The sequence below is a fragment of the Cyphomyrmex costatus genome, unplaced genomic scaffold, assembly GCF_001594065.2.
Source record: "Cyphomyrmex costatus isolate MS0001 unplaced genomic scaffold, Ccosl1.0 scaffold281, whole genome shotgun sequence".
Lineage (NCBI taxonomy): Eukaryota > Metazoa > Arthropoda > Insecta > Hymenoptera > Formicidae > Cyphomyrmex > Cyphomyrmex costatus.
In genome coordinates this window covers 1506095-1527702 of record NW_017276922.1, presented here as the reverse complement: position 1 = coordinate 1527702, position 21608 = coordinate 1506095, and the positions used below count along the sequence as shown (strand labels likewise).

General features: G+C 32.5%; 1 protein-coding gene and 1 long non-coding RNA gene across 3 annotated transcripts in view; one reads left to right on the top strand and one right to left on the bottom strand.

Annotated features, from left to right (window-relative positions):
* The window catches only part of LOC108775093 (dystrophin, isoforms A/C/F/G/H), a 447682-nt gene that overhangs the window by 387856 nt on the left and 38218 nt on the right, over positions 1-21608 (bottom strand). The gene's annotated exons all lie outside the window — the stretch shown is intronic.
* LOC108775094 (uncharacterized) lies at positions 7443-10113 on the top strand. 2 transcript variants are annotated; one of them, XR_001940749.1, is made up of 4 exons: positions 7443-7552; positions 8001-8183; positions 8603-8785; positions 9243-10113. It is a non-coding gene; the product is annotated as an uncharacterized LOC108775094 (long non-coding RNA). The 2 variants fall into 2 exon arrangements; XR_001940750.1 differs by lacking the exon at positions 7443-7552 and adding an exon at positions 7666-7785.

Sequence of the window (21608 nt, the reverse complement as noted above, 5' to 3'; positions counted from 1 at the left end):
ATTCTTCTCACCACCATAAGAGCAAGAGATCGTCGGAGTGCATCATCGTCACCTCGTTCCTCAGAATCGTGTGCAAACGAAGCGAATTGCAAAGAAGATGATACACACATTATACGCCAAGCGTCGTAAATGAATAAGATCGCGTATACCACACGGTCCTTTAAGCAAAGTTGCTGCTCGAATTCGATACTCTCTAAAATAAAAACGTTATTCCATGGAAAAATTAATTTCGCGCTATTAAAATCTCTGCTTCGATTCTGCTGCAGATTGCTTTTAACGTGAATCGCCGATGCCGGCAAATGGCTTTCATCCACGCGAATAAAACGACTGTCAATCTCACGCGATCTATACCCAAGGCTCTGGCAAACGCGAACGGTGAAGCAAATGGGCGGTTGGAATTTTTTCGATATCCCATTTCCACGGCAGCAAGATGGCCAACGAGAAACAAATTGCCTAACCAATAACTGCAAAGATACGATAAATATTCTTCATCAAGCTGCGTTTACTATCTTATATTTACGCTCCTTAAAACATGTCTATTTAAAAATACACGAATTAGAGAATGACCATAATTATAAATAATTACAGCCAAAAGTTATATTTTTTGCAATAATACAAATATTAATGATAAAAATTACTTTAATTCTAAATATGAATATTACACGCCTACTGTAATACTAAAAAGGTAATCAATTATTGAAAGTATAATATAACAAAAAAATATATAATTTCTGTGATATATTTTACCACAAGTATTTTTGTATTTTCTGTTATTTAACTTCCAATTTTTTTTAGATATTTTTATTAATTATTTAAATAATAGATTAAATTCAAAAAACTTCGCATTAATTATACGAAAAATTGATTTGTTATTTTTCGTATATAAGTAATTTAAAAAAGAACCAAAAAAGAGATAAAATGCTCTAGCAATTATTTAAATAAACACATAAGGCATAAATACTGTTAACGATTATAAATTATTTATATATAACAATATTTATGCTTTCTTAATACTTTCTTGAATAGCATTAATACTTCATGCTTTCGTATATCGTGTATATTTCATTATTACGTCTTCATTCAAGTTCTCTCATAGATTATTATCAATGTCCAAATTTCGCAGATCAATCTATATAATTTCACTGAGTTTCAGGTATTACTGCAAGACAAATTATGCAAAGTCACTCCTCTGCGTGCCCCTGTCGCATCCTTCGCATTGCCCTGCATTCGCCCCATTTGCCATTAATCTTGTCCATTGTTCCCTTCCCGTGCGAAACTACGGATTCTAGCCGTCGCATATTATTCCCCCGTGCCTCACACTCCTTTGACCTCCTCGCCTCGCGCAGTTTCTCGTTCTGAAGTTTCGCAGAAGATGATCGTACCGTCACAACGAAAAGAGAACGAGAACGAGAGAAAGGAAATTCGCAGGCTTGTGCGCTTTTACTGCATTTACCACGTGCAACGCGCCATTACACGCACGTACGCATGATATTTCGTAATCAAATATATCTACGGTAAATGCAATGTGCATAAGCAAAGTACACAGAACTCGATATAAAGTCTTAAAATATAGAGAAAAGAGAAGAACGCGTAGAAAAAGAATACATCATAATGTATATTGATGTTGACAGCTACAAAAAAACCATACAAATCGAAAAACCATTAAGATAAAAATAGAACAGAAGAAAAAGTATTAAATATTCATTTATATTCTTTAATAAAAATATTTTTATTCAGAAATATATAAAAATATTTAAAAAATTAGAAATATTCCAAACAGACCTCTGTGAAGTTGGCACCTCATTTTTAAAAAAATGAAATTTTCGATAGAGTTCTGAATGCACCCCGAAGAGTTCTGAAGTTCCTGCCTAAAATAAAAAATAGTTCTGGCGAATTAACACTAAAAATCGAAAATTAAAAATTTGGAGTGCTAACTTCACAAAACGCACAACGAAATATTGCGATATCTTCTAAATCATTAGTCATAGCGCTTTAAATGCTAATAACTTTTAGTAGAACTCTTGGGGTGCTACCCAGAACTACCGTAATGTTAAAAAAAAAAATTTTTTTATTTTTGAATACAAAAAATCGCGGTATCTCTGAAACCGTTAGTCCTACTAGCGCGTTGAGCATTAAGAACTTTCGTCAGAATTCGTCGGGTGCTACCCAGAACTGTCGACAGAACTCCCGTAACTCTAAAAAATATTTTCTCGTACGACAAATCTGAAAAAAAATTTATTAGATTTACGGGAGTTCTGTCGACAGTTCTGGGTAGCACCCCACGAGTTCTGACGAAAGTTCTTAATACTTAACGCACTAGGACTAACGATTTCAGATATATCGCGATTTTTTGTATTTAAAAATAAAAGAATTTTTTTTTTAACATTACGACAGTTCTGTTGACAGTTCTGGCTAGCACCCCAAGAGTTCTACTAAAAGTTATTAGCATTTAAAGCGCTATAACTAATGGTTTAGAAGATGTCGCAATTTTTCGTTGTGCGTTTTGTGAAGTTAGCACCCCAAATTTTTAATTTTCGATTTTTAGTGTTAATTCACCAGAACTATTTTTTATTTTAGGCAGGAACTTCAGAACTCTTCGGAGTGCATTCAGAACTCTGTCGACAATTTCATTTTTTTTAAAATAAGGTGCCAACTTCACAGAGGTAGCAAGGTATGTTAAGTTAGCACCCCTATAGTACTCAGGAGTTCTAATTAGAGTTCCCTCTTCCTTTTGACGAGACGAAGAGTTCCCTATAGTTAATAACAAGAGTTCCGCTCAATAAACATTTTTTTTACATTTTTTAAAAATGGGGTGCTAACTTTTTATCGAATTTCGAGGTGGAATAGTTCTGAGCGGCTTAATAGCTTCAATTTGCGATTGCCTAGAGTTCCTGATATGTAAAAAAAATTTTCAAATAATAAAAAAAAATTGAAAATTTTTGAAAAATTAATTTTTAGATACAATAGTTCTGATGATAATTTCTGCTTCTTTTTGACGATACGAAGAGTTCTCTATGATTTTTAATGACATATGCGCTTAATAATCATTTTTTAATAATTTTTTAAAAATAGGGTGCTAACTTTTTAACGAAATTCAAGGTCGCATAGTTCTGATCAGCTTAACAGAAGTATTTTGTGAATACCTAGAGTTCTTGATATATAAAAAACATTTTTGAAGAATAATAAAGTTTAAAAAAAATAGTAGAAATCTTTGAAAATTTTTTTGCGAGTACCGAGTAGTTCTGAGTAGCGTTTCTTACAGTTCTCGACGAGTTCTATCGAAAACTGTAAGGTTTTGGAGTACCGAGTAGTTCTGATCGGAGTTCTGGATAGCTCTCGGCAAGTTCTGTCGAAAAGTATCAGGGCTCAAAGCGATTGGACCAATGGTTTCCGAGATATACTTTAAAAATTGTTGATCTTCTGACAAATGTCGCTGTATCTTACAAACCGTTGGTCCAATCGCTTATAGTTTTCGATAGAACTCGTCGAGTACTATAAGAAACGCTACTCAGAACTACTCGGTACTCTCAAAAAAGATTTCCACTATTTTTATAAACTTTATTATTCTTCAAAAATGTTTTTTATGTATCAAGAACTCTAGGTATTCACAAAATAGTTCTGTTAAGCTGATCAGAACTATGCGACATTGAATTTCGTTAAAAAGTTAGCACCCCATTTTTAAAAAATTATTAAAAAATGATTATTAAGCGCATATGTCATTAAAAATCATAGAGAACTCTTCGTATCGTCAAAAAGAAGCAGGAATTATCATCAGAACTATTGTATCTAAAAATTAATTTTTCAAAAATTTTTAATTTTTTTTTTATTATTCGAAAATTTTTTTTACATATCAGGAACTCTAGGCAATCGCAAATTGAATCTATTAAGCCGCTCAGAACTATTCCACCTCGAAATTCGATAAAAAGTTAGCAACCCATTTTTTAAAAATGTAAAAAAAATGTTTATTGAGCGGAACTCTTGTTATTAACTATAAGGAACTCTTCGTCTCGTCAAAAGGAAGTAGGAACTCTAATCAGAACTCCTGAGTACTATAGTTGGGGTGCTAACTTAACATACTCCCTAAGCGAACTAATAGATACCTGATCGATAAAAATCAAAACTCCATATAAATCGTACAATAAAAAAATAAACATAAAACTATTTCTTATCGTTAAATGTGAAATAAACAATGCACAAATAACTCAAATTCTTAAAAAGAAAGTCTGTTGTGCTATTGAATGAGAAAATTTACTAACAATGCATGCTCGAGCAAGTCGTAACCCGTAGCACAAGGTTTCGTGCAGCTGAAATGATCGCGTGCGGACGGAATCAAAGTTTACTGAGCTCGAACCTCGTTGTTCCTCTTCGGGAAGTATTCTTTTTCATCCTGAAAACTCAGCTAGAGAAGTTCTCTCTACGAACATGACTGTCTCGAATTCATTATGCCACTGGTCAGAACGAAAGGAGACACAAGCACGAAAGCGCAGCTACGATGAAAAGGAAGTGAAACAAAGGGGTGGAAAGAGAATGAAGGAAGATCGGAATAAATTTATATGAAATTCGATAATTACACGATAAGTTCAAAGACTTGGTAGGACATAATTACAATAAAAGAATCAGCTACACTTGCGTAACATAATGAATTTCTTCTGATCAATAAGACTATCTTATTAAAGTTATACTGCTGTCACGCGATAGCGACATTAACGTAGACGTTATAATATCATAATTATCAAAAGTAAAGTCCTTATAATGAGGAACAGTCATCTGGCAGTAATATCATACCGTTATGTTGGAATACTTTTATAAAGAAGTACAAAAGACTTATGAAATGATACATTTGTAATTATTAAACTTCTTTGGGAGATCAGATTTCAACATGTTGATCGAATTAAAAGCTTCATAGACAAAATAACGATCATGCGTTAAAACACGCAAGAACAAATTTAACTTTAAATATTCCATTTCCAACGTGAAAGAAAACTATAAAAAGACCATCTTATTCAGCACGTAATACTGACTCGGGTTTATTTGAAATTTCTACGAAGCCTCTATTTAAGCAGTAAATGTGTGTATGTTGTGTAGAAGACAACAATACATTCAAATACAGTACCAAAGTTGACTGAATCTTCGTTCTCTACGGGCTTCATTTCCTGAATTGTCCCAAAGGAAATATTCAAACAGAAACAGAAGAGTAATAAGTACCATAATACTACAAATTATATATATATATAATTGGTATCATGCTTTGTTTTATAAAAGCATTATATCCAATAAGTTTAAATTTTATATTTATACATATATAAATTAAAATATAGAGAAATACATAACATTTCGCAAATGCTTCTGATTATATATGTACATAAACATAATAGTAAATCTTCTAATTTCATTTAATTTCGAACAGATACTACTTTTAGATATTCAGATAACAAAAATGCGAAAACATAAAGAAATTATTGTCCAATCTCATTACCACAAAGTTAAAATTATCTTTCTTTAAATACTTATAAATAAAATTCTAATTAAAAATAATGATGTACCATATATAATACATGACCCTTATTTGCCTGATAGATTTTCTTTTATTTCTACTATTATAATTTATCTTCCATGTACATTATTTGCACAAAATGACCTAACGCATTGTAACGCTATGCACGATCTTACGAACACATTGTACTACAAATGCTAGCAACAACAGGTGAAGTCTGAGCAAAGGAAATTCACGATCTCAACTACGCAAAACGGTATACACCGTTTGTTAGCTACTACATACGTAGTAGCCCACATCGTGGCCTTGCTGTGAAAACAGTAATCAAACTTCGGCTCGTACAGGTCGAACAACCTCAACAACGTGGTTTCGCGTATGCTTAAGAGGCTGCTACCCCCCCTTTGCATCAGCAATCTCTGGTTACATTTCCCGCATGCCGACCATTTCCATGTGTTTTCCATCATGTGAAACTAGTAACGTGCTAATTCGATGGAATATACAGGTTTAAATTATAAATCAATCAAATGCGATGAAAATATAGATATGTGTGTCACAATATTAACCGAAGGTATACCAATACACCCTACAAGCTTAATAATCTGAGTATACGTTTAAAACAATTCACGTTTGTATACAAAAATATTTGTAAAAGAATCTCATGACATGCGAAAACGGGATCAATGCTGCAAGTTTACTCAGCGATGGCAAAGCCACCGTCAGCTTCTGTAACGGCCCTTGCGAGGGTTCCTCGTATTTCCTCCCTCCCGTCGTCGCATTAGTAAACTGCCTGCTTCCTGCAGCACTAACTGTTACCCCGTCTTAATGGACCGTTTACCTCGACCGACCGACTAGACGATCCACCGCCGTCAGATTACAAGCTTGACCGCCGTCGCTAACACTTGCTCAGACTGGCTCTCTCTTCTAAGGTACTACCTCGGACCAAGGGATAGCTTGATGGCTAGTATCGTAATGAATGCAGCTTAAACAGAAGCGACGAAGTCAGAACTTGTACTCCTAAGGTGCTGTCAATACTATCGTTACGATGTTGGTGCGATCATGAGAAATTTGATAACATATTGCTATCATACTGAAGACAGACAGAAATGCATTACTTTAACTTCATCTCCTAGTGGAATCGAGTCCTGACGTGTAACATGACAAATTGAGAAAGAGTATGTAGTAATTCCATTATCAAAACTGAAGATAGATCGATTCCCACATGTGCGATAGCAGAAAGTATCAGTGTTAAGAAAGCAATTATAAATATAATTTATTTATTATTGCCTATTCCTGTCTTATTTTTAAATTTAATCTATCTAATCTTTAATCTTTATCTATCTTTATATATACCCAAGATATTAAAAATTCAATATAAAAGTTAAAGATACAAAAATTTTAAACGGTTGTAATATAAAAAACATTATATACTATAACGTATAATGTAAAAATTATTATGCAAATAATAATGTAACAAAAAAAAGAGATAACACAATATCATAAGGCTAATATCAGTGAGTAAAAAAAAGTTAAAGTTTAAGAAGCGTACGATGCTTCGCTATATCAGGATTTATGAAAAAAGAAACGAAGTAAACGCGTCGTCGCTAGTAAAATGAGGTACGATAAAAGCAGAGCAGCCGAACCATTTTTGGCCGCCACCCTCTATTTAAACAAGAACAAAGAAGAATCGTCGGCGCAGACGCTGTCATCGAACGACGCGTATGGACTCGAATCGATGTATAAGTATATGTTGAAAATAGATAATGTCAAGCAGCATTTTAGCTACCTCTTTTAACACGGGTCGATGTAAGATATTTTCTCCCTTACTCTGGTTTCCCTTCAAAGAGGCACAGAAGCATGTTATAATTTAGTTTACAATGACGTCATAACTTCTTGTAAAATTCGATTATCGATATTACAGCAAACATTTCAGTTGCTATCACATGAACTTTGTTTCTCATAATAAAACTATTGTTTCGTATACTTCAAGATTTTGAGAAAAATTTAAAGTTCTTCTTAGAATGTTAATCTTCCAAGACCGAAGAACATCATATTCCTCTTGTACTACCTATTTTTTCCAACGATGATATCAATTTTATTTGTAATTTATTTGTAATATAAAAAATATTAAGAAAAACAAAAACAATCATCAAAAAAAGGTTATCTCTCTCGTTTTACATAATGAACTTGAATTTTTTTGTACTCTTGGAAAATTCTCGCTTCAAAAAGTCGTTTCATTTATTTTGAAATGTGTGGAATTACGATAAAATAAATTTGTAAGAGCAGAGAGAAAGGTTAGTTTAACATGAAAATATTAATTTTGACAGTGGATGAACACTGATTCAATCACATTATTATGTCATATAATCGATATCATTTTGATATGAAATAAATCGCTTCGTCGATATTTCATTTAATGGCAAGCAGTTAGCAATTGATATCATCGTCATAATATAAATCGTTTAATGAAAAGTGATAGCCATGAATAAATTGGCGCATATATTTTTAGGAGTGAATACAAAGCTGCTCCATATTCCGAGCTGCGAAAGTATCGCTATTGTTCGCGATGAACCAACCAGGAAGAAGAATAAAATTGTGGGAGCATTTACCGTCATTGATGTTACGTTAATGAGGAGACTCATATTATTTATCAAGCACGTAACGATTCTTTAATGGATTTCTAACAAAAAAGGTAAAGAATATAGGAAAAGAATAATGAAACGAATGTTATTCATCAAATAAGTATGTGTGAATAAATACAACTGATTCATAAAATAAAACTTCTTATTAGCAATGAAAACAGAGAGATACTCTATCATATAAAACTTTAACTTGAAATAAAAAATACAGAGAATATAATAATCGAATAAGTAATTATAATTATTATGACTATTGAGTAATAGTAATAATCGCAAGTTATAAAATAAAAATAATTAATGCACTTCTCTATTAAAAGACACATTTTAATAGTGTTTTGTACACATGTAACACTTGATGAAAATGAAAGATAATTAATTATTCCCGTTATATTTTTCTCAATCAATAATATTATATATTTGACAAAGGCATTCGATGAAGAAAAGCGTAGAAACGGTATTACCCTATTTCTAGATTGCTGTTTGGCAAGCATTCTTCAGACGTTATTCGAATCCTTATGCGACTCACGTTTTATCGGAGAATATCCTGTATCGAGAAGTCGGCGGCACAAATCTCTTCAACACAAGGATTTTTTACAAAAGAGTTACCGCTTCGTTACTGAACCGGATTTGGAAACTAACGAACGTCAGTTTTTCCGTATGTATTCCTTCGTAAAATATTCTTTCTACAAGCAATCTTAGTATCTCTACTTCATATATGTAAATTCAACAACTACAATTTCAAATTAAATTTCATGTAAATTTATGAGCAGTACCGACTGTAATTTAAAAGTGTAAATTTACACGAAAGCTATTCTAATTGTAATCAAAAAATATAAGAAAGTTGTCAAGAAGTATACATGAATAATTTAAGCAACTTACATGTATACAGTTTTTCATCAATTTATTTCTTATTGATACAATTCGATGAAACATAAAATATAAAATAATTTTGAAAATTACATTATTTACCATATTTTCAAAATTTTGAATCGTTTTGAAAATATTATCTTTGTTTATCTTATTTCAATATATTGTAAATTATTAAGTGTCCTTATTATATATTAAAATTTCTATAAATGTTCTTTATCAAATCAGGGACAATTTCGTTATAGGACAATTTTAGGTATGGATAAATATTGACGAAACTATTAGATTATGTTTCACATTTTCCACACTTCTAACGTCAAGATCCAAGATGGTTGAGGCAAATATTAGAAACTTTGCAGCCGATAATATACACATTTTAAAATTTGCAAGATATAACCTTCTTTGACCTTTTGATCGATCGGTGCTTTTATCGCTGCCGTATCAAGCATCTATTTTAAGGAGGCAACAAAATGCATTTGAAGAGAGACTATTTGCAATAAATTTACGAGCGAACTTAGATACTGATCCTCGTGAAAAGCATCGTCGATCTCGGGACGATAGACTAGACTTGTTAACTGGGAGCCTCGAACATAGAAAATTAGTAGTCACCACGGAAACGACTGAATATATATTCAACCGCGGTGATCCCGATGAAACTCTGATGACTCATCGTACCAATGTCCAATCGCCTTTCAATCGCGATCTCACTGATCGAATAATCAAGGGAGTCTGTCACGCACGAACAGTCAAGAACAGTGTAGATAAAGAAAGAAAAAAAAGAAAAGGGAGAAGCATTGCATTTTGCACTTGTCTCGAAAGCGGTTAAAATTAAATGCACCGATAAATAAAAGTTATAAACGAGTAAATTGCAAAACGATTTTTCTGCGTAAAAATTTCTTTATGTGCTCGCGCAACAAAATGAAGGAAAATCAGGAATTGCCATCGATTGACTTTATAATGCAACTATATGTAATTTACGGGTTGCTGTATTTTCTCGTTCTTGTGTTCGACTATTTTTTATGGACGAGTAAAAATGTTGGCTTCCCCCTTTTCGAAATTTCATCAATAAATTAGGCGGGCGAACAGTTGCAAATTTTGAACTTTACTATTTCTATCGAAACGTGATTTTGCAATATTTATCTATCTCGCGATGATGGAGATATTGTCATTTGAATAAATCACTAACTAATGTACTCCTCGACTTATTAATTGCATTTTACTATAAAAGAAACTGTTATAGAGTTTAATAAAATATTTCAGTAGAAATAACCGTGCCGTAAATAAAACTCTGTTGTGTCAACGTCAGAACTACGAATTCCGTAAACTACGTTTCCTCGGCTACGTTTTTCAGGTTGTATCCGATTTGCGCAATGTATGCAGGAGCAACGCGAATTATTCATAAAGTTCCTTTTGACGCTTGAATGAAATATAGTGCAGAGCACAAATATTACAGCACGAGTACACGTCTCACCCATTTAGCATAATCTTCAAAATCTACGGTAAGATATATTTACCGCAGGAAATTAAATTGTCGAAGAAAATTACTTTAATTTGTAATAAGAGAAGAACACTCATTTACATGTCAATTATATCGATTACATCAAGCACATCGATTGAATCAACAGTATGTTCAAATAAATACCGTCGAAATAAAATTCTAAAAAAATTTGAAAAAATTTATCGCAAAACACTTTTGCAAATTTTAGTAAAGTTTAAAGCGTCAAAATGCTTTCTCTCTTAATCTATATGTATAAAAAGTACTTCTAAAAAGAATTTATTATCATATTATGACATAACTTGATTAGACCATAATATATTAATAAATAATACATAAAAACTCATTAATATAAATATAAAGATCTGTTTATAAAAATATTAAAAACCACGAGATTACTTAAACAATTAGAAAGAAAACATTGAAAAGAAAAAGGGATCGAAATAGAACAATAGAGAATATAACGCATAAAAAAGGGAATTAAAAGATTCACTAGAGCAACAGTTCAAACGCAGTTGAGATGTCGCGTCGCAAGAATCTATACCCTCCATCTCAACCTAGATGAGAAACCTTATTTCTGTGTCGAATTGAATCATCCCTCCTCCGAGAGTGCAGAATGCGATCGAGAATAGAATGGAGATGGGATATATCCAGCTTTTACGTGAGATGCAGCCATATAGTTGGCTCAGCCGATAAAAAGAACGTCACGTCATATATCATTCGATAACTATGCGATATGCATTAATTCCCACGCTTTAGAGTATAGATATATTGATTAATTACACTTCAAAAAATAACGAATATATTACAGTTAACTCTTCGTATATAACGTTCGAATATTTACTTGCTGAGAAATATTCATTCATTAGATATTAATATACTGCAAGAATTTACTTTGCACAAATCTTGACTATTTTAATGAAATTCGTAAAAGTATAAAAAATATATATTAATTTACTGAAAATTTTGTATCTTTCACATTCTAAAAATTATTTCACTCGTTTAACCAATCATAAATCAACGTGTCACATCATAAATCATTTTCTATAAGCGAAATCAGTTCAAAGATCAATAGGAAACAAAACTAATTCGTAAAGAATATTCTTTGACGATGCAATAAAACTTCACGGTTAACTTCCATCTTATCAGTTCGTGCTATCTTTCTAGTCTATCATGTACGTGAACAGAATGTAATATAATACTATTCACCACTCACGTATTCATGTATGCGTCCTGTCGTACTGTGATAGTAAGAATCATACATATGTACATTTCTACACATGTACGTACATATATATCCAGAAAGTCATTTGTCTATCTTCGTAATCGTGTGTTTTGATCACAAAGCAGATAGAACATTATGTCTAACTTCGCGAATATGTTTCTACATTTCAATACGCTGTTATAATACTGTTACAAGATCATAGAACAAAGAATAGCCATAAGACAATAGAATACCGTAAAATAGAGTAAATTTAGGTAAGACTGTCTTACAGAAAAGATGACCACAGGCTTTTACAATAACTACAAAAATGTTGTATTTAGCAATTGTTGGAGAAATTACGGACTATGACAATATTTTCCGTATGGCCATAGAGTTCGCCCTATCATGCTTATTTTACATCGTCATTTTTTGTTAACAAAAATTCTAACTCAAGCAGATGTAAACGTACTAAATTTAGAGAGAAATATATCAAAGAGAAAATACCTGCTTATATATATAATATATAATTAAAATCGGTAAAGGAAATAGTAAAGGGGAAAAAATATTTATAAGCAAAAGAAAAACACGAAGGGACAATAATTCTTCTAAAGAAAAAAGATGAAAAATTCCAGACACGATCATCTGTAACAATGAGCGATATTTAATATGTATGTCGCAAAATATTCACGTCCCCCGGTGTTAATAAACACGCTATAAATAAATGGAATTAATATTCCCGTTCAAGTGGCCGAGCGTGGAATGAGTTTCTCGTACTCTCAAGAATTCATGGCGTGCTGAACGTGCGATTCGACGAGAGAGGATTTCGCCCGTTCGATAGGGAACCGACGATGAGAAATAATAGAGGGTCAGCTGCGCGCAGCGGGGATGTCATCAGCAGTCGCGGCATAAAAAGCTACCTCTCCCATACAACATCGTCGTGCAATTAGCACGGCGTCAAAAGAGTACAATCCCGGCGTCAGCGCGCAACATGTTGTGTACAACAGCCTCCAATATTTCTCATTGATCCTCCTGAGTTACACACCGGAAAATTGTTATCCATTTAATACGATATATGATAAAAGCGATTTTAGACGCGCGTATCGATTTTGTAACTAAACCAATAGCGGGTATCTGCAATGATCTGCAAAAATGCAAAAATAATCATACAAAAATAGAAACTTCGCAAACATGCTTCCCTCTTTGCGTTTACAGGTAGCGAATTTTGGAACAGCTACATAAAAAATCGATATTCCTTCATTTACCACAATATTCCAATCATACATGCAATAACTCACGAAACTGATCAAACGTACTGCACAACAATTATTATCTGTGAATGTCTACGACTAACCGAAATTTAATGAAATCATATAATATAAAGTTTTTACATCAATATAACATAAGATAAGAAATATCTATAATTTCTTCATTATAGACATCTTCGTTCATGAATTTTCAAATAAAGTTTCTAGGACTCATACAATTTCATCAGTTTGATATGTTATCATATATATAATTAGCCTATTATTCTATTAATTACATTCACATGTCATAATACCGCTAAAAAAAAGTTAAAAAAATAGATTTATAAAAATATATTGCATTCGTTAAAAGATCAAACTTTTATTAGAAAAAGTTCAGCTTAATTTATGTTTATTAAAAATTAAAAGCTCGATAATAAGAAGGAAATACAGAAACGTAAATGTGCCAGCTAGTTCATTGATAAAAATTAGGTAAATATGCATTTGACTTACGTACAATATTAATTAAAGCAGCTTTTTATAGAATTAATGTAAGTCTGGCTATTGTCATCATGGTTTATAATGGATTCAGCTAATCAGCATGAATACGACTAATCGGTAACGTGAACGAGGCTAATCCGCTTCAATAGGACGAAATATCGCGTCTGATTCCGCGAAAGCTCACGATCCTAATCCGCTTTACTTCACCGTGAATACGATCTACACCCGAATAAAATATATGTCGCACCTCATCTATCGCTTTTCTCAACTGTGCATCAGTATCTGTTAGCTGTCCACATAATGTTACGGTCCATTGTAAAAGAAACGTGCGTACGTTCCTTTCGATCTTTCCTTTCAAGTTTTATTCTCAATAAAAATTATAGTCATTTAATATACAATGTATATACGATAAGCAAAACCAATTTTCTCCTAATAATAATATACAATATTTTTGACATGTAAATTTTCTGTTAAAAATAATATAAATAAAAAAATAGCATTTTTTAAATGTCTTACGATCATTTTAGAAGCTAATAATACAATAATTCGCTGAAAAGCGATACTTGCGATTAATATTCAACAAAATGTAATATAGTTTAAAATTATTTTAAATATATTATACATATATTTTGTTAGTTATATATCTTTTATATAAATAATATACATAATCTCTATTCTTTATACATATATAATGTTTTCACAAGAGCGTACTTTATTTCTATAAATACTTAGTCGACTAAATCATACAAAATAGACATTGAAATATTCTCGATATCCTTCTACGATTGAAATGGGTAAATTCTATTACTCTCGGACACAGAGAAAAACCGAGATAGAGAGAGAAAAGAAGAGAAAAAGGGGGGGAGAGAGAGAGAGAGAGAGAGAGAGAGAGAGAGAGAGAGAGAGAGAGAGAGAAGAAAGAGAGACAGAGTTCGAGGCATTGAGCAAAATGTGCGGATTCAGTCGGCGGATGTTACGCGTTTGCGGTAATACCGACGAAGAATGGATCTATAAGCGTGGCCCTGCAAAGATATGAGAAGGGTAGCGCGAACTGACGGCCCATCCACTCCGTGAGCTCTTCGGGGAGCCATAAAAAAGCTACCCACGTAGATTTTCTCACTGATCGATTATTTGCAGGAGGGAGTCGGCTCGACAAACTCTAACTTCCGGGATTTTGCATCCGCAAAATTCTCACACGTGCTCATAATGCAGTGTGAATATGTTTATTAATATAACAAGCTTGAGGATAATATTGTGTGAAGTTTCCGTTTGGCATAATTATTGTAATAAAAATATTCTGTGCGTCTATACTTCTAAATACGTTTTTTTTTAAACAGAAATTAATTAAAGAAAGAAATAACAAATAACAAATTGTTTTAAGTTATTCACGACTTAATAAGGAAGACAGCTTTTGATCTATGTTTATCCATGACCACTAAAGTTCTGCATAATTTATCAAGTAAAATTTAAACAATAAAATACCTTAAATAATATTAAAATAAGAGCGGAAATGGAAACTTAGATCGCAATAAATATATTATAAAATAATTTACATCCGACTTAAATACAGATTGTTAATATGTGGACGCTTTCAAATTATTGTAAACTTAAATTAAGTGCTGTTTAGTAGTGACTTGGTTCAGTAACAAAGAGACAAATTGGCAATTCTTAACTTTAAAGTGGAGAAAGGCTCATCTTTTGTCTTCTCTAAATGTTAATTTCAAACTGCGGACTAAGAATTTAGGTAATGATATCAATTTACATTCAACGTTGCTGAAGATGGTATAAAATAAATCAAAACGTCTACATATTAACAATTTTATTTAGACCAAATATAAATTATTTTATAATATATTATATTAATTGCACTCTAAAGAGTACCGCGCTATATTGTAGCTCTCATTGTCCGGTTACTATTTAAGATTTTTTGTTTGAATTTCGAGAGTCCTATTATTAAACTTGTCATAATAGTTGTACCTAGATAATTTATTTAGAACTTAAAAAACTGCAATTCTCAGTTTTATTATATCAAATTCACCTGTTTTACCATAATTCAATTATCGATAAATTCCCTTGTTAATTATGCCATTATTAAAAGCAGTTCTGATTACCTAAGGTACGAATAAACAAGCACTAAAGTACACGGTAATTAACTATTAACTCTATTAACTATACACGATGTCCTCTAGATTGTAGTTCCGTAACCATTTTATTAGAGAGAAAGCAATTGCTCTTCACAAAAAGAATCGAAATCTTAAAAATACACAAAAGATGCATACAAAATGTGTCGCGTAAAAAGAGCTAACTTGTCTAAAAAAAATGTAAGTAAAAAAATATTTTGTAAATTTTGACCTCATAAAAATATATAATTATTAAAAAGTTCCTAACGTTTGGAGAATACTTCAAAAATTGAGCACAACATTGAAACTTGAATAAATATATCAAGTTTATAAAAATATATAATCTTTTTCCCAAAAACGCTACAAACTTTTAATAATTTTATCATATCCAGAAGATCAAAATCTACACAATACTATTTCTTTTACTACTGACAAAAAACACTATTTCTTCTATACTGCCAATAAAAATCGACTCTTTTTAGTTGCATGTCAAAATATAGTCGAGTTTATTATTATTGTCTAAATAGAACACGTTAAACAACCATTACAAAAATACAAGATAAAAGAAAAGGTGTATCGTACTCTATGTAAAAAGTAAATAAAAATATAATAACAAGTGAAAAAATCCCACAAAATCTATCGTAAATTTTATACATTTCCATTATAAATAAATTCTTTACGTTTCGTGAAATTTTATTAATACTTTTTCTAGGGCAAAGTATTTCGATTTTATGAATATTACACGACGGGGCTAATTCCTTCTCTCACGTGCGCTTTGCGCTTTAATACTAGTCCGTTTGATACGCTTTACTACGCGACCAGGTCACGCGAAACGTCATGTTGATTTCCGTTTACATGGACATTCGTCCGATCTGCGTAAAAGTAATTTTTTACACCGGCGACAGCCCAGAATCAGAATGGACGGATTATACCTTGGAGTGGCTGCGTCAATTAAGGGATAATCACGCGGTATTAAACGTACATGTAGTGCGGCGTACGCATGCATCACATACACACGTGTCCCCACACATGTGCGGACTTCGTTGCGGTTACGGCAAACTTGTGTCGGACAAAGTCCAATTCTATCTCGGTACGTTAACGTTACCGAGGGTTGAAAGAGGGTGAGAGAGCGGCGCGCGGGAGAACGGTGGAAATGGTGAACAAGAGAAATGGGCGACGGCAACGCTTGAGCTATCTTCCGTCTGGCAATACTCTACCACGACTACATTAGCCGGCTTATCCGCTCATTATGTGGACCGACGATCGTATCCCCGCACCACCGCCAACTCCACGCCCGTTCCTCCCCTCATCAGGGATCAAGAGATGCCTTACTTCCCGGGGCTTCGCGGTAATATCAACGTCGAATGAAACAAGTTACGGGATAGCAAATTTATGTGTCGAGATTTATCAAACATTGAAATTAAGTATTAATAAGCAAAAAATAGAATCTCTGAAACAGACAATTTAAAAATAAAAGTGCTCTGTTATTTATATTCTGATATTTCAACGAAATTTATTTTACAATATTCGACGAGAGAAGATATTTTTCGTCTACCTTTTATTTTCCTTTTCAATATTTGAACAGTTTCTACAACAGGGTAATATTTTTTAGTCTTTTTAATTATACTCGCGACTTTTTACAAATGTATGGAACTTTAGTTAATGTTACAAAAACATCTAAAAAGCATATTCCATAAATTGCACGATTATCATAAAGAATTACTGCTATTATAATATTTAACAAAGGTATTTTGTTCAACAGTTTAGTTACCGATTTCAATGTGGTTAATTACATTTCATAAGCAGACTTAGTCTCCTATTCAGTAACTCTTAACGACAATAAGGATATTATTATATTACTATTTTGTACAAGTTTTATAGGCTTTCTACAATAAGACATTATTTTTAAGTTTTAAATCTTCAGTCGCAAGAAATTGATCAATCACAGTCAAATGTGAGAAGAATAATCTATAATTAGTCAATTTTTTACGATTTAGAACTAAAAGCTCAGATAATAGCATATTTTGGAAAGCCCACAATGATAAAAAAGTTATGCAACAACAATGTAACAACAATCTAATACTGTCATTAAAAGTTGTAAGTGCCTTAAAATACTTTCCAACAACAAAACACAGTCATACATTCCATGACACAGACATAATAAAGACGAGCACAGAACCTTGCATAATGCATAAGAAAATGAATCGAAGTTTTCCATTTTTTTCCTTTCCAAATAAAAAATTCTGATCTTACATTGAGAAAAATGATTTGATTGAAAATGGACAAACTAGAAGATTCTAATTAAATTTCAATTATCTCAACTACAATTTTAATATTATAGATTTAACCAGACATTTTTTTATTAAAATTGATTTGAGATAATCGAAATGCTGATTTAATCAGAATCTTTTCCATTTTCAACCAAACCACTTTTCTCAGTGTGCCCTTATACGTTATGCAAGAATCTGCTCCTAGCTTAATGCAGTGCCGACTTGTAGCTAAAACGTTGCTTAACTTTTTTATACGTTATGCAAGAATCTGCTCCTAGCTTAATGCAGTGCCGACTTGTAGCTAAAACGTTGCACTTTTTTATTTTACCACCAAAGTGAAATACAGAAAAAAGGCTCACCGATGTCTGAATATATCCAAATATAATCTTGCAAATTCTTGTCGGAGTGTCATTTTTAAAAGAATAAAGGCAGGTTATTCTATCTTTGGATAATGTGTGATATAATTTACCTATTGGATAAACAAAAAAAAGTAAAAGATAAGAGCATGAAAGAACAAAGAGACAAATATAAGACAGTGGGAGTGGAAGCTTACCGAAAGATGGCGGAGTCCAGCCTAAATGATAACAAAACTTTGGTATTCGTGCATAAGTGACATAAAACGACGAAACAGTCGAATACCGCATTTTAGCTATGTACGATTGCCGACTTGTGATCACTTATACGGATGTTCGAAAACACGGATTATATTCGACCGGAGAAAAGTACGCGGAACAAACTTAGTAGCCATTACGAAACACTAAACTAACGCGCGAAATGTCGCGTCGCGTCCCCTCGCGAACGACGTGAACTTAGCTGAAACTATGTACTCCCTCCAAGGCGCCAACGGCGCCAACTTGATACATAAGTCGAGTGGGCGGGAAAGGAGAAAAAGCGCGCGTTTTATCGCGTTTGGCGTATCTCAATAAATTAGAAATATTCTAATAACGTGTGTGGGTGATTCGTATATAATTTTATCCGAATTTAACATCGTTGCGACGAAAATTCCGCGTAATGACCACGATTATCATCTTAATTCAAACTAATATTCCGCTAAAGATAAATTTTCAAAAAAAAGACAATGAAAACGATAGACAGTGTAGTTTGTTTTTTTTTTAGATGTTTTTTTTTTAACTGGAAAAAAACTCCAATCGATTGCTATTCTAGGCGTGTTTTTTAATTCATCAATTGATCAATTGCATGATGCGCAGATGTAACATATGTTGCACTTGCGCATCATGCGATTGATCAATCGATGAATTAAAAAACTCGCCCTCTCTCATGTCATTCTTTTATTGTACGTATCGCCAATAAGAATTATAAAATTCTTAATTATATTGCTATCATTGCTATACTATTACTATTTCCATGTAAAAAAAAATCATTAAGATTTAGAGTTATAACTTTTATCCAAAATACTTTTCTGTAAAACTTATATTTTCGAAACTTCTCAGAGTTTCCATACTTTTCTCCTTGAATATATAATACCTGTTTCTATCAACATAAACTAATTTCCCTCCCGGTTTAATTTACTCTTCATCTTTTTTCAATTTTTAGGAAAAGATAAGAAATAAGTTAAAAAAATTGAAATTAATCTACGTTGGTAGAAACCAATAATAACACGCAACCAAAATAAATATCGGAAAATACACGGAACAGCAAAGTTATAATTATTTTTAATATTATTCATAATAAAATACGGAAAACAATTTGCAATTTAAGGTCGTACACTGGTAGCCATTACTCGACTCGCGTCCGTTGAGGCGAGCGGTGTGTATTTATCTGTCTGCATGTTTTGTACCACTATTTTCCTCTCGACGTAGGTGACGTAACAAGGGACGAGATATACATACATGTTATACATGCTCGTACCTTTATATCCATTGTCATCTGACGAATAACACGGTGGATGTGTAATTATATAAAGCCTCTAGTTTTGACCAGTGTATAGTAATCGTGAGCTTTCCCGCGACGTTTCGCGTCACTCGTCTTCCCGCCAAAATCTGCATCAAGATTGTATTCTTTCCGAACAGTAGGAAATCCCACATAGACGAGGAAATCAATTATACGGTCTTTAATTAGCACTTAATCGCAATTCGCGACGTTCGAAATCCTTAAAATATCCTTCCCCCCTTCAATGTCCTTTCCACGTCAAGACGCTTCATTTATTAAGACATTTATCGTTTGTATTATTGAAGTCGCTTTTAGAAACGCGAAAACATTGAGTGGGCTTTCGGAGGGATTAGCACTAAATATTCAATGAACAATTAATCATTTCTCGACTTTTCGAGGTGTTCGATTTTGGTGTTAACGCGTGACGCGCGCATCGCATCGATATACGAAGTTGCCGCGCAAACGATCAATTTGGAGATTGCAACTGTAATGTCGATAATTTAGTCACTCCAATAAATATTGTCGTTGCGCAGATATTATACAATATATGATAAAAAAAAAAAAGCTGCGCAGCGATAACAACGAAAATGGGATAAATAAGAAAAATATAATTTTTAAAATAATATACATATCTTAAATACAAAAAATACAAATAGACAGTTTGTATTTCCATTTTAATCTATTTCAAGTAATACTCATCTCTGTACATTATACTCTATATAAAGGTCTGCGTCTCGGTCTTAAGTCTTCTTACATCATGCGCAATAGCGCGTCAGCGTATTTAACGAATGTCGTAAGTATATACATGTGCGTTGCTCGTTGCGTTGCACGGAGTACGTTGCGCGTATATGTACGTACAATAAGCGTCAAGAGTGTCGGGGCGAAGTGGCGGGCTGTCATTCGCGCCCACGTTAATTAGCGCGTGGCATTGCAATTAGCGATTTTCCAAGCAGTTCCACGTCTAGGGGCGCGAACGTCAGAACAATGGAACGGCTCTCCTAGAAAGACAGCGATATCGCAACGCAGCAGTGCATCGACTGGTGAATTAAATTACTTTTTTTTATTCGCAGAATTAATTGTTCACTCGTTCCTTTCGCGATGATCTGATTATCACGCTGTGCTTATCACGTTCTTCTGCTTCGTTTTTTCATGCCGTCTCTCTTCGATTTATATAACAGGATAAAATTTACTCTAATTATCACTATAGTACTGTACTCTTTATCGTTAGTTTACTTTTACTCTTTTTTTTTTATAAGAATAAAATCTCGTTTCTTTTATTTAACACATGAATTTGTTTATATCTTTGTCGTTTGGTTGATGTATTTTAAATATGTGATTAATGTATTAATTGTAATTTAATATTAATATTAAATTTGATAGTAATATTAATAATTGCAACTTCTAAATGGCTTTCAAAAACTTTCAAATAATGAATAATGAGGATTCTATTTTACATAAACAGATCCTTAAACAGCTGCCACATTGTATATCTATTAACTATTTTGTAAATAGAATTTCCTGTTATTTAATACAAAGAAGAAAATTAGATTAGGGACAGTGAATTATAAATTTTGCTATAAATATTCTACTAATAGTACTATATCAATTGGGATAATCACAGATTAAATTAAAGTTTGGTTGTTCATAAAATGCTTATTGATAAATCGATAAATTATAGCGCAAATTTAGTAATTAATGTATGTACATATGTACAAATGTTTCATAAATTTAGGATGTTCGGAAACCACGCCGTGCGCACATTTATCTGCAATATTTTATTGGCAATTTGTTTCCATGACAAAAAACATTTTATTTGAACAATATTTTCAACAATCCTTTTATTAATCAACGAAATTATATTTTTTATCGAACCTGAAAATTTTAATTTAT